This window comes from Leopardus geoffroyi, chromosome A1 (assembly GCF_018350155.1).
Source record: "Leopardus geoffroyi isolate Oge1 chromosome A1, O.geoffroyi_Oge1_pat1.0, whole genome shotgun sequence".
In the NCBI taxonomy this organism is placed as follows: Eukaryota; Metazoa; Chordata; class Mammalia; order Carnivora; family Felidae; genus Leopardus; species Leopardus geoffroyi.
In genome coordinates this window covers 100,123,844-100,136,999 of record NC_059326.1, presented here as the reverse complement: position 1 = coordinate 100,136,999, position 13,156 = coordinate 100,123,844, and the positions used below count along the sequence as shown (strand labels likewise).

General features: G+C 38.2%; 1 protein-coding gene across 1 annotated transcript in view; it reads right to left on the bottom strand.

Moving 5' to 3' along the window:
• Nucleotides 1-13,156, bottom strand: part of LOC123602343 (zinc finger protein 474-like) — a 139,012-nt gene extending 125,856 nt beyond the window's left edge. The window contains exons 1-2 of the mRNA XM_045486863.1: nucleotides 12,780-13,156; nucleotides 6,363-6,486 (exon numbers count right to left, since the gene is read on the bottom strand). The gene's annotated coding sequence lies outside the window, so the exon portion shown is untranslated. The remainder of the gene's footprint in view (nucleotides 1-6,362; nucleotides 6,487-12,779) is intronic.

Sequence of the window (13,156 nt, the reverse complement as noted above, 5' to 3'; positions counted from 1 at the left end):
TTATGGTAAGCTAACTAATGTGTCTTCTTTTGGAAAAGCCTCACACTTGCTTCTCTAATACTGAATAAACACTCTGTGTGTGTATGTATGTGTGTGTGTGTGTGTGTGTGTGTGTGTGAGTGTGTGTGTGCAACTTTGTCAACAATGCATTTTTAATTTCTTTGGTTTACCTTAACGATCTTTCACCCCAAAGAACTCTGATCTTTCCTGTTCCCCTCAAATCTGTGGTAGCTTGTTTTTCACTGTCTGAATTTTCTCATTGTAGTAGTCAGGCTACAAACTTATCTTCTGTGAAGACAAAAGAACAGTAGGTACACTTAGATAGAAACTTATTTGTCTCATTTAACAGTATGCATGAAAATAATCCAAAACAGAGAAGCAGTTTTAGTGTCAAAGACTCAAGCTTCTTGTATCCTGTTGCCCAGTCATGATGGGGTTTCTGCCTCATGGTCTGAAGTGGCTGCTCCAGTTCCCCTCATTACATCTCTGATCCAACCAGCTGCAAGGGGAAAATAACAAATAGAAGACATGTACCTCCCATTAAAAGCCATGTAAGCCTTTAAAGACCATTTGCCAGGTGAAACTCAAATTTTACTACTAAATAGAGAAATGAAGAATGCACTCTGCCACACGCACTGGTCAACTGGCTCAGAGGGGTTGTGCCTGTCCTTCCACAACAGAGATTTAAAAAAAAAACAGCCCCAGATATTGTCCTTTTAGATACATTGGTTTATTTGGACTACTACCAGTGCCAGAATAGAGGCAAAGATGATTCACAGCATAGCTCCCTTTCTGTCTGTCACTCTGGTCTAGCTACCATGACCTCATATCTGTACTAAGAGACAGGGCTATAAGGAAAAAAAAAAAAAAGAATAAAAACTAATACAAGTGAGATTTTTGGGATTCCATGGGCATTTCTATATCGACGCTAAAAGCATCCATAACAATGAGAAGGGGCATTTGTATTAACTGCAACACTAAGAGGTTTGGTTTAGGTGCCATTGCCCTTTACATGTGGCAGTGCATTTGGCTCAGCAATTGCAGTATGGTGGCAGGAACACTTCTAACGTGCACTTTTGAAAGAGCTGCTTCTTTGTTCATTGTCATTGCCATAGTGATCTGGAGCAAAAGAGATGATCACAGATGGCACATTGAAGTCAAAAGATTTGGCTGCAAAACACAGTAAGAGTTTCCTGAGAACTTTCAGGACTACTTTGGAAGAATGTGATGGATGCTGGCTTTTCCACATAACAAGGGGAGTGTAGAAAGAAAAATCCTGATTTGTAATTGTCCATTTCATTCTTGCTTTGACTATTACAAGAATGTATTCTTCATTCAAAAGTCCTCACAATTCCACATCTCCCAATGATGGCTAAATCTGTATGGTTCCAGCCCATTTGATCCCATCTTCCACCGGTTAATGCTTCCATGATAGAGACATACATTACTCTCACTCCATTTTCATTGGCCAGAGTAAGTCATCATAAGTCACAAGAAGATAGGGAATGAAAGAACTACAACATATCCAGAAGGAAGAGAACCAGAATAGTCAAATGACTGCCATAGTACAGTGGATTGCAAGTATCGTATGATACGACTGGAAATACTAATCATGATCATGGCTGTAGCCAAATTGAAGCTAAATTACTCCACCTAATTTTGGTGCCAGCAATGAGGTGGGAAACAAAGGCAAAAGAAATATTTCCTTGCTACTTACAGCCCACTGATGAGTCTTTGAAACAGGAGAGTGACCTTCCTCTAGGAACTCAGCTCTTTTGATGTTAATACTTTGCTAAAGGCAAAAAGCAATCTTAGCTTAACATTACCCCAACCTCCAGGATCCTGTAACTCTCTTTTAATATACAGAAATTCCTTTGGGAACCTCCTTTATCTCTACCCACCAAGATATATGTTGGCAATCATCCTTCAAGTATATGGCCCACTGATAAACATCTGAAAGGTCTCATGGCTAAGGTTTTATTAGACAGTAATAAATGACATTTTCCGAACAATAGCTAGCTCCCTCAAGGTCCCGGAAACCCTGCTCCCAAAATTCCTCAGAGACTTGCGTTATCTCTAATCTCCCAATCTAAAGTGTATAATCAGTCACCTGTCATGACGTCAGTGCAGCTCTTTATGACAATGGGTCCCATCCCTGTGCTTTCATAATACCACCTTTTTGCACTGAAGACACCTCAAGAATTCTTTCTTGACTGTTAGCTCCAAACCCCAACATTCCACATCAGTAAGTCATTAATCACTACTCTGCCCAGCTAGTGCAACTCTTCATGACTCCCTAAGATACAGGGTGTGCCTCCTGAGGCATGACCTAAGAGTATGAAGAAAACCATGATTCTATTGATCCACATTATAATGAGAAATTAGCCATGCAGCAAAAAAGGTCTCACATTGATGTTTTAAAAGAAGTTACATTTCCAAGGTATTTTCTACTTTCTTCTAGAATGGCTATGCCGGACAGGGCTGGGATTAGGAAAATTTGTGAGTAGGGTATGATTTGGAACTATCTCATCATCATTTTGGGGTTAAAATCTGTCCACTCTCCACCCCTGCTTCCCAAGTCTTCCAGAAGTCTAATACCCACACCTGAGCTTTCACATTCCAAAGGGAAACCCTTATTAGGGACTGTTTCTGTCTCAAAAGTCACAATCAGAATTTAACTCTACTGTGACCTATTCTTTAAGGACACAACTCTTTGAAAAAATAATTTATTATAAAGTGTTCACAGCTGAAAGGAATAGAAATATGAAATCCTTTCCTCTAATAAATTTACAAATTAATAAGGGCTTTCAATATTTTAAGCCAAAGGAGAAAGAAACAAGAGGAATTTCAGTCTTCAGAAAAAGAATTATGGGAGTTCTCTTTGAACAGAACTTCCCTTGGGAGTTTCCCTCAAATCACTCCATAGACCTTGAAATGATCATTAAAAACATAAATAATATCTTTTAAAATTCTTCTGCTGTTACAATAACCTAACTGATACCATCTGATGCTGGCAAGGATGCAGTTTAACTGATTTCTAATTCATTGCCTTATATTAGAACAGGGATACTTTTGTGGGAAAGAAAGCTTGGATTATCAACTCAATAGACAAATCAAGGATTAAATCCAATTATTGATGATTGTTAAAACGAATGCAAAAGAAATGTTCAAATATTCCTACATGCAGTCCCCTCTCCAGGCACACTATTTTCCTTTCCTTTTTTTATCTACCACATGTGCTCCTTGCCTAATGTTCTTTCATGTGCCATTATCTCTGCCTGAAGTACATTTACCCTCTTTCCTTACACCACCTTAGGTTTTTGTTATTTCCTTATTTATGATTTATATAAATGTTATATCTTCTAAGAAGCCCTACAAGACTTTGGGATTAGGGGATGAGCCCTATCTATGTATTTCCATACGACATCTATTTCCCCATTCAAAGTACTGACCAGTCTGTAGACTGGTCCCTAATCACCTATACTAAAGAAAGCTTCATCAAGATAGGAATGGTGCCTCCCATGGTCGTTGTCGGCCTTCTTGGTGTGTCAGGAATGCTACTTGACATGGTGCTCAAAAGGACACATTGAGTAAAATTAATTAATATATTTCACATTTTAGAAAATTGTCTCTTCCCAATATTCTAACTGGCTGTACTGTACCCTTGCCTGATGTTAGGGTTCTAAAATTTAACTATCTCAATAAAGTACTAATAGATACGGATAGATTTACTCTACTAGACATGGATCTGGGCAGACTGATATACTGTCTATAAACAGATAAATAATTCCACTGTTAGGTTAAACAAAATATGTAAAAAGGCTGTAAGCACAAAGACGCTCCTAGGAGTCTTCTTTATCAGACTAAAATATTAGATGTATTCCAAATGCTCACCATTAGGGGATTATTTAAATAAATTATAGTGTGAACCACTGAATAGAATAAAATGTAGCCAATTGAAATGATGGCTAGGAAAAAAAGAGGGCTGAGAAGACTCACAACATGGAAAAGCCATCTAATAAAATGTTAACTAATTACCAAGTAAGATACTAAACTGTACCAACATCATTATTTTAACTGTGAAAACATGCAAAAAGAAATAAAATAAGGATTGCATTAGAATGGTTTGGCTGTGGGTTATTTTCTTCTTTAGCCCACATTTGAAATTCATGCGCTTATGTTACTTTTTTAATTAAAGCATGTACTAAAGGTATTTGTGATTTTAAACGCCAATTATTATGTATTGTGGGTGACGAAATAGGAGTCTGAGTAACGGTTATAGTTGAAAGTTTAAAAGTTAAGGTGCTAAGACTGCAAGCTACTATTGACTGGATAATAGTAGACAATTTACTTAATGTGACAATTTTTTAAAATTTTTTAAAATGTTTATTTCTTTTTGGGGCGCCTGGGTGGCGCAGTCGGTTAAGTGTCCGACTTCAGCCAGGTCACGATCTCGCGGTCCGTGAGTTCGAGCCCCGTGTCAGGCTCTGGGCTGATGGCTCAGAGCCTGGAGCCTGTTTCCAATTCTGTGTCTCCCTCTCTCTCTGCCCCTCCCCCGTCATGCTCTGTCTCTCTCTGTCCCAAAAATAAATAAACGTTGAAAAAAAAAATTAAAAAAAAAATGTTTATTTCTTTTTGAGAGAGAGAAATAGAGTGTGAGCGAGGGAGGGGCAGAGAGAGAGGGAGACACAAAATCCAAAGCAGGCTCCAGGCTCTGCGCTAATAGGGCAGAGCCTGACGGGGCGGGGCTCGAACTCACAAACCATGAGATCGTGACCTTATCCGAAGTCAGACACTTAACCCACTGAGCCACCCAGGCGCCCCTTAATGTGATACATTAATAGAAAATAAATTATTAGTCTAATAACAAAGGTTCCTTTTGCAGAACTCTGTTTCCAAGACAGAATGAAGGCAATTGCATTACTTCCCCAGTGAGAACGAAAACATACCAGGAAGGTGGCAATTTGGAGTCACGAGAGGAAAATGCTTAGGCATGTGTCTTCAGAAACAGAAATGGTATGTTTTCATGTGAAACACCTGAACAATTGGGTGCCAAAAAAAGCTGAAGAGATGTAAAGGTAGAACAAGCAAATAACTAAACAAGGGAGGGTTTCAGAAAGGAAATACCATGCCAGGCCTTGGCTCAAAAGCACAAGTCTTTCTGTGCAGGGAAGGGTTCACAGCATCTATTAAATGCACAGTCAATCACAAAAACAAAATCCATCTGTTTAAGATTAACATTCGTAGTAAACATTAAGGAAGGAATGTAGAAGGCAAATACATATTGTGAAACAAAATCTACACTCCTGGAACAAGTAATACTTCCTTTAAAACAATTGCAGTGCTCCAAAACTGATTCTTTATACAAAAAGAAGTAACAATCAGATGCAGGACAGTACGTTAGCAGGGCCATATTCAGTATTTCAGAGGAAAGAAGATTAAGCCCTAAATCAAGCACATGTTCCCATTGTATAAAATGCCAAACCTCCTTAGATGCAACTGACAAAAGAAAAACATATATACCTGGAGTGTATCCGAAAAATTAGAAACACAAATCGCATATTTTAAAACCATGGCTTAGATCTATTAAATTATTTGGCTACTCTAAGAAGTTATTTATCAAGGACTTCAACACAGAATCATGATTTACTAATTTATATTTGGACAATGGCATTGAATAAATGTAGAGGCATATATTTTAAAAGATGTATTTGAGAGGGCGAGGCTGGCGCAAACAGAATAATAAAGGCCAAATTGCGGGTTGTTTTTTTCTAATTTTTAAAATATTTTTATGGCTAAGTTTCATGCACAGGGACACATACCATACTAGATATTTAGCAAGTGGAAAGAAAAAAAAACTTTTCCTGTTTTTTATATTCCTGTTTTTAAACTATTGCTGTTTTTAAATATCTTTGCTGAGAAACATATTTTAATAAGTCTGTCCAGTTCTGAAAAAGTGGCCTCTTGGTCAATAGTGAATGGTCTGGAGCTGTGCTGTCCAATATACCACATGTAGCTACTAAATGTAAATATAAATTAATTAAAATTAAATGTGACATTTTATTCATTTTAAGTACTCAATAGACACATGTGGCTACCATATTGCATAGCTCAGGTTATAGAAATTTTCCATCACAGAAAGTTCTACCAGATAGCACTGGTCTGGGGTGAGTTTGAGACAGGAACTACACGACAGGATCTTGGCTTTGGGGCCAGTAAAACTTTAAAGAAGGGGTAATGAGATCTAAAAGGAGAGGGGGTGAAAGCAGCTCTGTGGAGGGGAGTTCAGGTCTTTATTTTAGAAAAGAGGGCCTGCTGGTTATAGAAATGTCTAGGGTAGGTTTATAAACACAGATATCTACCATTCACTGTGAAGGGCTCCATGCTGCTGCACCCACATGTGTGTTCCAAATCTTTGGGAAATTCTCCTCTACACACAGCCTTGGGTCAGTGGTATTTAGGAAAGCAAAAGCCAGGGTCCATACACTGCAAGTCAGATGAGAAGAGATTAAAACTTCAGTAGAAGTAGGAATTTGAGATCAGAGGTAATCAGATCTCTGATCAGAGACAAAGATCGGAGATCATCCCCCTCCTTATTCCAACCTGCCCCCAAGTAAGAATCTCCCAGAGAGGTTTACATCAATTATCATTTAAAGTTTATTTATGTTTTCAAGAGAGAGAGAGAGAGAGAGAGAGAGAGAGAGAGAGAGAGCATGTGCATAAGCAGGGGAGGGAGAGAGAGAGAGGGGGAGAGAGAGAATCCCAAGCAGGCTCTGAGCTGTCCGCACAGAGCCCAGTGTGACACTTGATCCCACAAATCATGAGATCATGACCTGAGCAGATATCAAGAGTCCGTTGCTCAACCGACTGAGTGACCCAGGTGCCCCTACATCAATTATCATTTAAACTAATCAAAGGATAGCTGACTCCAACTGATTCCAGAGTTATTTTGATTCATCAAGACAATGGTTATACATGCACGAAAAAAATTATAAATTACTATTCCTTTGTCTTTATTTTTCTGGAGACAATAAACACTTTATTAGCCATTAAGATGGGTAAAGAACCCAAATGTACTCTCTTCTGTTTATCCAGCCCAGAAAAGGCTTAAGTTAAAAAGAGCTAAAGATAATGTTTTTGAGGGGGAAATTCCTTGATTGCCAATGAGAGATTGATATTTGGAAACTGCTTCTTAGCCTTGTTTTATCTCTGTCTGCTCTTTGCTACCAGTTTCAGGAATGTTCAGAATAGAAAGGGCCTTCCTGCAGAGCCTCCTTTTTGAGGGACATGTTCTAATTCAGAAATAAGGCTTCCGTCATGAGGTTTCTGGGCTGTCAATACCAGAAAGGGCTTTTGCTTTTTGGTTGGGTTCAAGAGTGACTATTCTTTTTTTTTTTTTTTTCCCAAAAACCAATAGCATCCACCATATTAAACAGGAATTTCATGTTTATTTGTGGATTTTTTTTAAAGCCTTTTGGTCAGCCCTGCAAATAATAGAGGGTTCCAAAATTAAAGGAATACCAAAATAACTATGGCATTTCCTCAGTTGAACATAGAATGGTTTCTTCAGAGCAGATTTGCTGCATAAACACTGAGCACTTTCCCTCCAGTAACATCTGTGAACAAGTTTACCACTTGGGACAATGAAGGACTAATAACCACGTCCAGACATGGGTAGGCACAGGTGCTCCAACACGTACCTCCATTCTAGTTCCAACAGCTGGGCGATTTCTGAAGAAGCCCTTTAGACTTGGGTCATACTGTGTGGTTGGCCAGGGAGAAGGGCCGTCCACTGGCAGGGTTGCCAGCAGCAGCATCTAAAGTGACTGACTTTTTACTGGCAGAGAGCACTCCCTGAACATATTGACTCTCGGAACAGAGAACATCAGCCCAACAATTTATTAAAAGCAATTGTGTGTTTCCTAGGCCTGGCCAAACATTTGGTGCATGTTATACAATCCTCCAAGACCAAATTTCGGGCCCACTTCTTTCAAGAAAAGCTGCCCCAAACAGCCCAGATGATGATGAACCTCAGATTTCTCATGGCAACCATGGTCTGGAATGTTCCCGGGACATTTAACCATGTAGTGCCTTAGGAGAAGTACCTCTTCCATCTGTAAAGAACAGTTATTCTAAATTTGTATTCTACTTAATTTCTCTCATTGAAAACTTTTGCTTCTTAGCTGTAGCTACATTTCCCACTCTTTGATGACAGAGATGGCTTTTTACACTTATTTGTGAGTTTGTCTAATAATACTCAGCAGGATAGATTATACTTAATTGGCTTTAATATATTTGTGTTGATTTGAAAACAGTTTTAAAATGGCAATTTAGAAAAAAGCATAAACTCTTAGCCCGTTATACACTTTGGGTAGCAAGATGACATTCGTCTAGCACTCTAGTAGGACAGAGGAAAAGAAATTAATTTCATTTTTTAAAATGATTATTTATTTTGAGAGAGACAGAGAGCATGAGCAGTGGAGGGGCAGAGAGGGAGAAAGAGAATCCCTAGTAGGCTCTGTGCCATCAGCATGGTGCTCAACATAGGGCTCAATCCCACAAACCATGAGATCATGACCTGAGCTGAAATCAAGAGGTGGATGCTTAACAAATTGAGTTATTCAGGTGCCCCAAGAAATTAATTTAATTTTTATTAAAATTGAGAAGTTGCTGGGTATGTAAAGGAAGACAGAACAATAATGCATGTATCAGAAGTTTCAGACTAATCATCTGAGGTACTAGCTGGAGGAAGCCTACTGAAGCAATCAGTACTTGAACACCTTCTACCTAGCTTTATCACTAATCACCATGCTAGGGGCACTTGGGTGGCTCAGTTTGTTAAGTGTCTGACTCTTGATTTTGGCTCAGGTCATGATCTCAAGGTTCCATTCCTGAGATTGAGTCTCACCTTGGGGTTCTGTGCTGTCAGCTGACAAAGCTGGAGCCTGCTTGGGATTCTCTCTCTCTCTCTCTCTCTCTCTTTCTCTCTTTCTGCCCCTCTCCTGCTCACTCTCTCTCTCTTGAAAATAAATAAATAAACTTAAAAAAAAAAACAGTTAATCACCAGCTTATAAATGAGACCCTCTTCTCTTGCTTCCTAATATCCGGTATTAGAGGTTGATCATTTTGTAATAGCCTGTTAAAATATTTTTGCTATTTACAATTTTTGATTGTTTATCCATTATTAAATTTTGAGTGTTCCTTATATATTTTGGATATAAGCCCTTTATCAGATAAATGATTTACAAGTATTTTCCCCAGTCTCTGACTTGTCTTAATTCTCTTAAAAGTGTCTTTTGAAAAAGCTTTAAATTTTTAAAATTCTAATATAAATTCCAGTTAGTTAACATACTGTAATATTAGTTTCAGGTGTACAAATTCGGTGATTCAATACTTACCTACAACACGGGATGCTCATCACTACAAGTGGTCTCCTTAATCCCCATCACCTATTTAACCCATCCCCCTCCACCTACCTCCCCTCTGGGTACCATCAGTTTGTTCTCTACAGTCGAGAGTCTGTTTCTTGCTTTCTCTCTCTCTCTCTCTCTCTCTTCTTCCAGATGATCCTTTGTTTTATTTCTGAAATTGCACATATGAGTGAAATAATATGGTATTTGTCTTTGACTGAGTTATTTTTCTTAGCATAATACTCTCTAGCTCCAACCACACTGTTGCAAATGGCAAGATTCCATTCTTTTTTTTTTTTTTTGGCTGAGTAATATTCCATTGTGTGTGTGTGTTTGTGTGTGTGTGTGTTTACTACAACTTTATGCATTCATCAGTTGATGGACATTTGGGCTGTTTCCATAATTTGGCTACTGTAGATAAAGGTTTTTAATTTTGATAGAGTCAAATTTATCAATTTTTTTGTGTGTATGAATCCTGCTTTCGGTGTTGTATCTAAAATAACTTTGCTGAAACCAAGGTCAAAAAATGTTCCCCCTGTGTTTTCTTCTGGAAAATTTATAGTTCTAGACTGTACATTTGAGTTCATTTTTGTATGTGGTGTGAAATATACATTGAAATTTATTTGTTTGCATATGGATAGCCATTTGTTCAAGCGCCATCTGTTGAGAAGATAATTTGAATTGTGTTTGTATCATTTTGAAAACCAACTGACCATAAGTGTGTGGGCTTGTTTCTGGACCATCTACTCTGTTCCACTGATTAGTTTATCTATATTTAAATCAATACCATATTGCCTTGTTTTCTGGAGCTTTATAAGTGTTCGAATTGGGTAGTGTTGGTCTCCTGATTTGGTTCCTCTTTTTTTACTTTTATTTAAAAAAAAATTTTTTTTTTCAACGTTTATTTATTTTTTGGGACAGAGAGAGACAGAGCATGAACGGGGGAGGGTCAGAGAGAGGGAGACACAGAATCGGAAACAGGCTCCAGGCTCTGAGCCATCAGCCCAGAGCCCGACGCGGGGCTCGAACTCACGGACCGCGAGATCGTGACCTGGCTGAAGTCGGACGCTTAACCGACTGCGCCACCCAGGCGCCCCGGTTCCTTTTTTTCAAAAGTGTTGTGGCTGACTCTTTCATTTCCAAATGAATTTCCATATGAACAATTTCTCAGTTTCTACAAAACCACCTGCTGGGATATTTTTGTTGTTGTTTTGTTTTTTAGATTCAGTGCAACTATACATTAATTGGGGCAAATTAACATCTTTATAGTATCTTAACATCTCCTGAGCTGTGAACAAGCAGTATCTTTCTGTTAATTTCATTCTTCTTGAATTTCAGCACCATTTTATAGTTTTCAGGACTTATAGTATCTAAAGAAACAGGAAATGATCCTGTTTGTAATTTTGATTATTGATGGATTATTGCTAGCATAAAGAAATACAATTGATTTCTGTATATCAATTCAATATTCTGCAGCTGTGTTAAACTTGTTTATTATTTCTATAAACTTTTTTTTGTAGATTCCAAGAGGTTTTTTGCAAAGATAATCATGTCATCTGTGAATATCATTTTATTTCTTCCTTTTCATATTGGATGCCTTTATTTGTCTTGCCCTGTTGAACTGGCTAGATCCTCTAGCATAATGGCGAATAGATGTGGGGACAGTAGACTTCCTCGTTTTGTCCCTTGTCTTTGGGGAAACATTCAATATTTCCCCATTAAGCGAGATGTAAGCTGTAGTTTATTTGTTCTTCTGTAAATCCCCTTTCTCAGGTTGAAGAAGTTCCTTTGTATACCTGGTCCATTCAGAGTTTTGAGTATTTTTTATTTAGTTTTTAATCAGGAATGGATATTGGATTTTTCAAATGACTTTTCTGCATCTATTCAGTTGCTCCTACATTATTTGTTTTGTAGTCACAAATTTTCGGTTGTTTTCAATCTCTCTCTCTGTGCTTTAGAGTTAAGTATCTTTATGTTTCCAATTTTCACTCCTTTTTTTCTGCTTATTACTTATAACCTTTTGTTTTGTTATTTTACTGGTTTCTTTCAGATTTATAGTATACACCTTTTACTTATCACATTCTACTATCAAGTGTTCTTAGACAATTTTATGTATAGTTTAAAAACCTTAGAATAATACATTTCATTTCTCCCCCTGTGGTCGTTATACTATTGTTTCCATACATTTTTATTACACATCTATTACTCTTTAAATAGTTATTTATTCATTCATTCATTCAGACAGAGTAATAACACATGAGCAGGGGAAGGGCACAGAGACAAAGAATCCCAAGCAGACTCTGTGCTATCAGCACAGAGCCTGAGGCAGGGCTCTATCTCATGAACTGTGAGATCATGACCTGACCCCAAATCAAGAGTTAGATGCCTAACTGACTGAGGCACTTAGGTGCCCAAACAGTCATTATCTTTTAAAGATATTTAAATAATTTTTAAAAATATTACATACTTGCCTCTATATAATTGTACCCTTTCTGGTGTTCTTCTTTTATGTATATCCATATTTCCAGCACTATTATTTTCTTTCTTAGGGTCTTGCTGTAAATTTTTATATTATACGGGTCTCTTGGTGATGAATTCTTTCAGCATTTGTACCTTTTAGACAGTTTTTATTTTACCTTCGTTTTTGAAAACTATCGTGACTGGGTATAAAATTCTAAACTAACACATTTTTTTTTCTTTCAAAACCTCAAAGATGTTCTATTGTCATCTCACTTGTATTGTTTCATTAAGAAATGTGGTGTAATTCTGGTCTTTGTTCCTAGTTAGGTAATGTTTCTTTTCTTTCTCTGGCTCTCAAAACGATTTTTTATCACAAATTTTGTGCCACTTATGGGGCTCCTGGGCGGCTTAATCAGTTAAGCATCTGACTTCGGCTCAGGTCATGACCTCGCAGTCCATGAGTTCGAGCCCTGCGTTGGGCTCTGTGCTGACAGCTCAGGGAATGCAGCCTGCTTCCGATTCTATGTCTCCACCTATCTCTGCCCCTGCCCCACTGTCTCTCTCTCAGAAGTAAATAAACATTAAAAAAAATTTTTTTAAATGCTGTTGCTCAGACGTGAGTCTAAAAGCAAATTCTTTTGAGTCTTTTGTGAAATAACAGCACTGAGATCCAGACCTTGTTGAAATACAGTTTTTAAAAGTAAATCCTAAACTTCCCTTTATGTATAAAGAACAAAATGTGAAGGTCTGAGCATATTTATTGTAAACCATAGTAAAGCGAAGGATGAAGAATGGTGTGAGGGAAGGCTCAAACCAACAGAATAAAGGAGAGATTCTTCCAGTTTGTATGCATCAGAGCCAAGAAAGGTCGAATTGGGTAAGGGGTCATGGCCAAGTATTCCAGCTTACCTCTTAGGGTCAGTGTTCCTGGGCTGAAGTGGAAAGATATCAAACAGGTTATGGGATGATTCAAGAGCTGATAGTCTCTGTCCACAAAACCTGTCAGGGAGAATACATTCCTTAGCAAAGCCCCACATCGAGTTTGGTGAGAGAGTAACAGCGAAGGCTGAGGGAAGGGCCTTGAGCTGGCTCATAGAATCCTGCACCCTGCCATATTGTGTGCAGAAGGCAGGCAAACACTCTGGAGTTTCCCAGTGGGACACTCATGAACAAGACACACAGACCCAGGAGACTGTGGAACGGGGGTCACTGTAAAATAAAGACAATGGCTACATCCATGATCACTGGCGTATGCATGCCAGCAGAACACCACAGCACTAGTACAG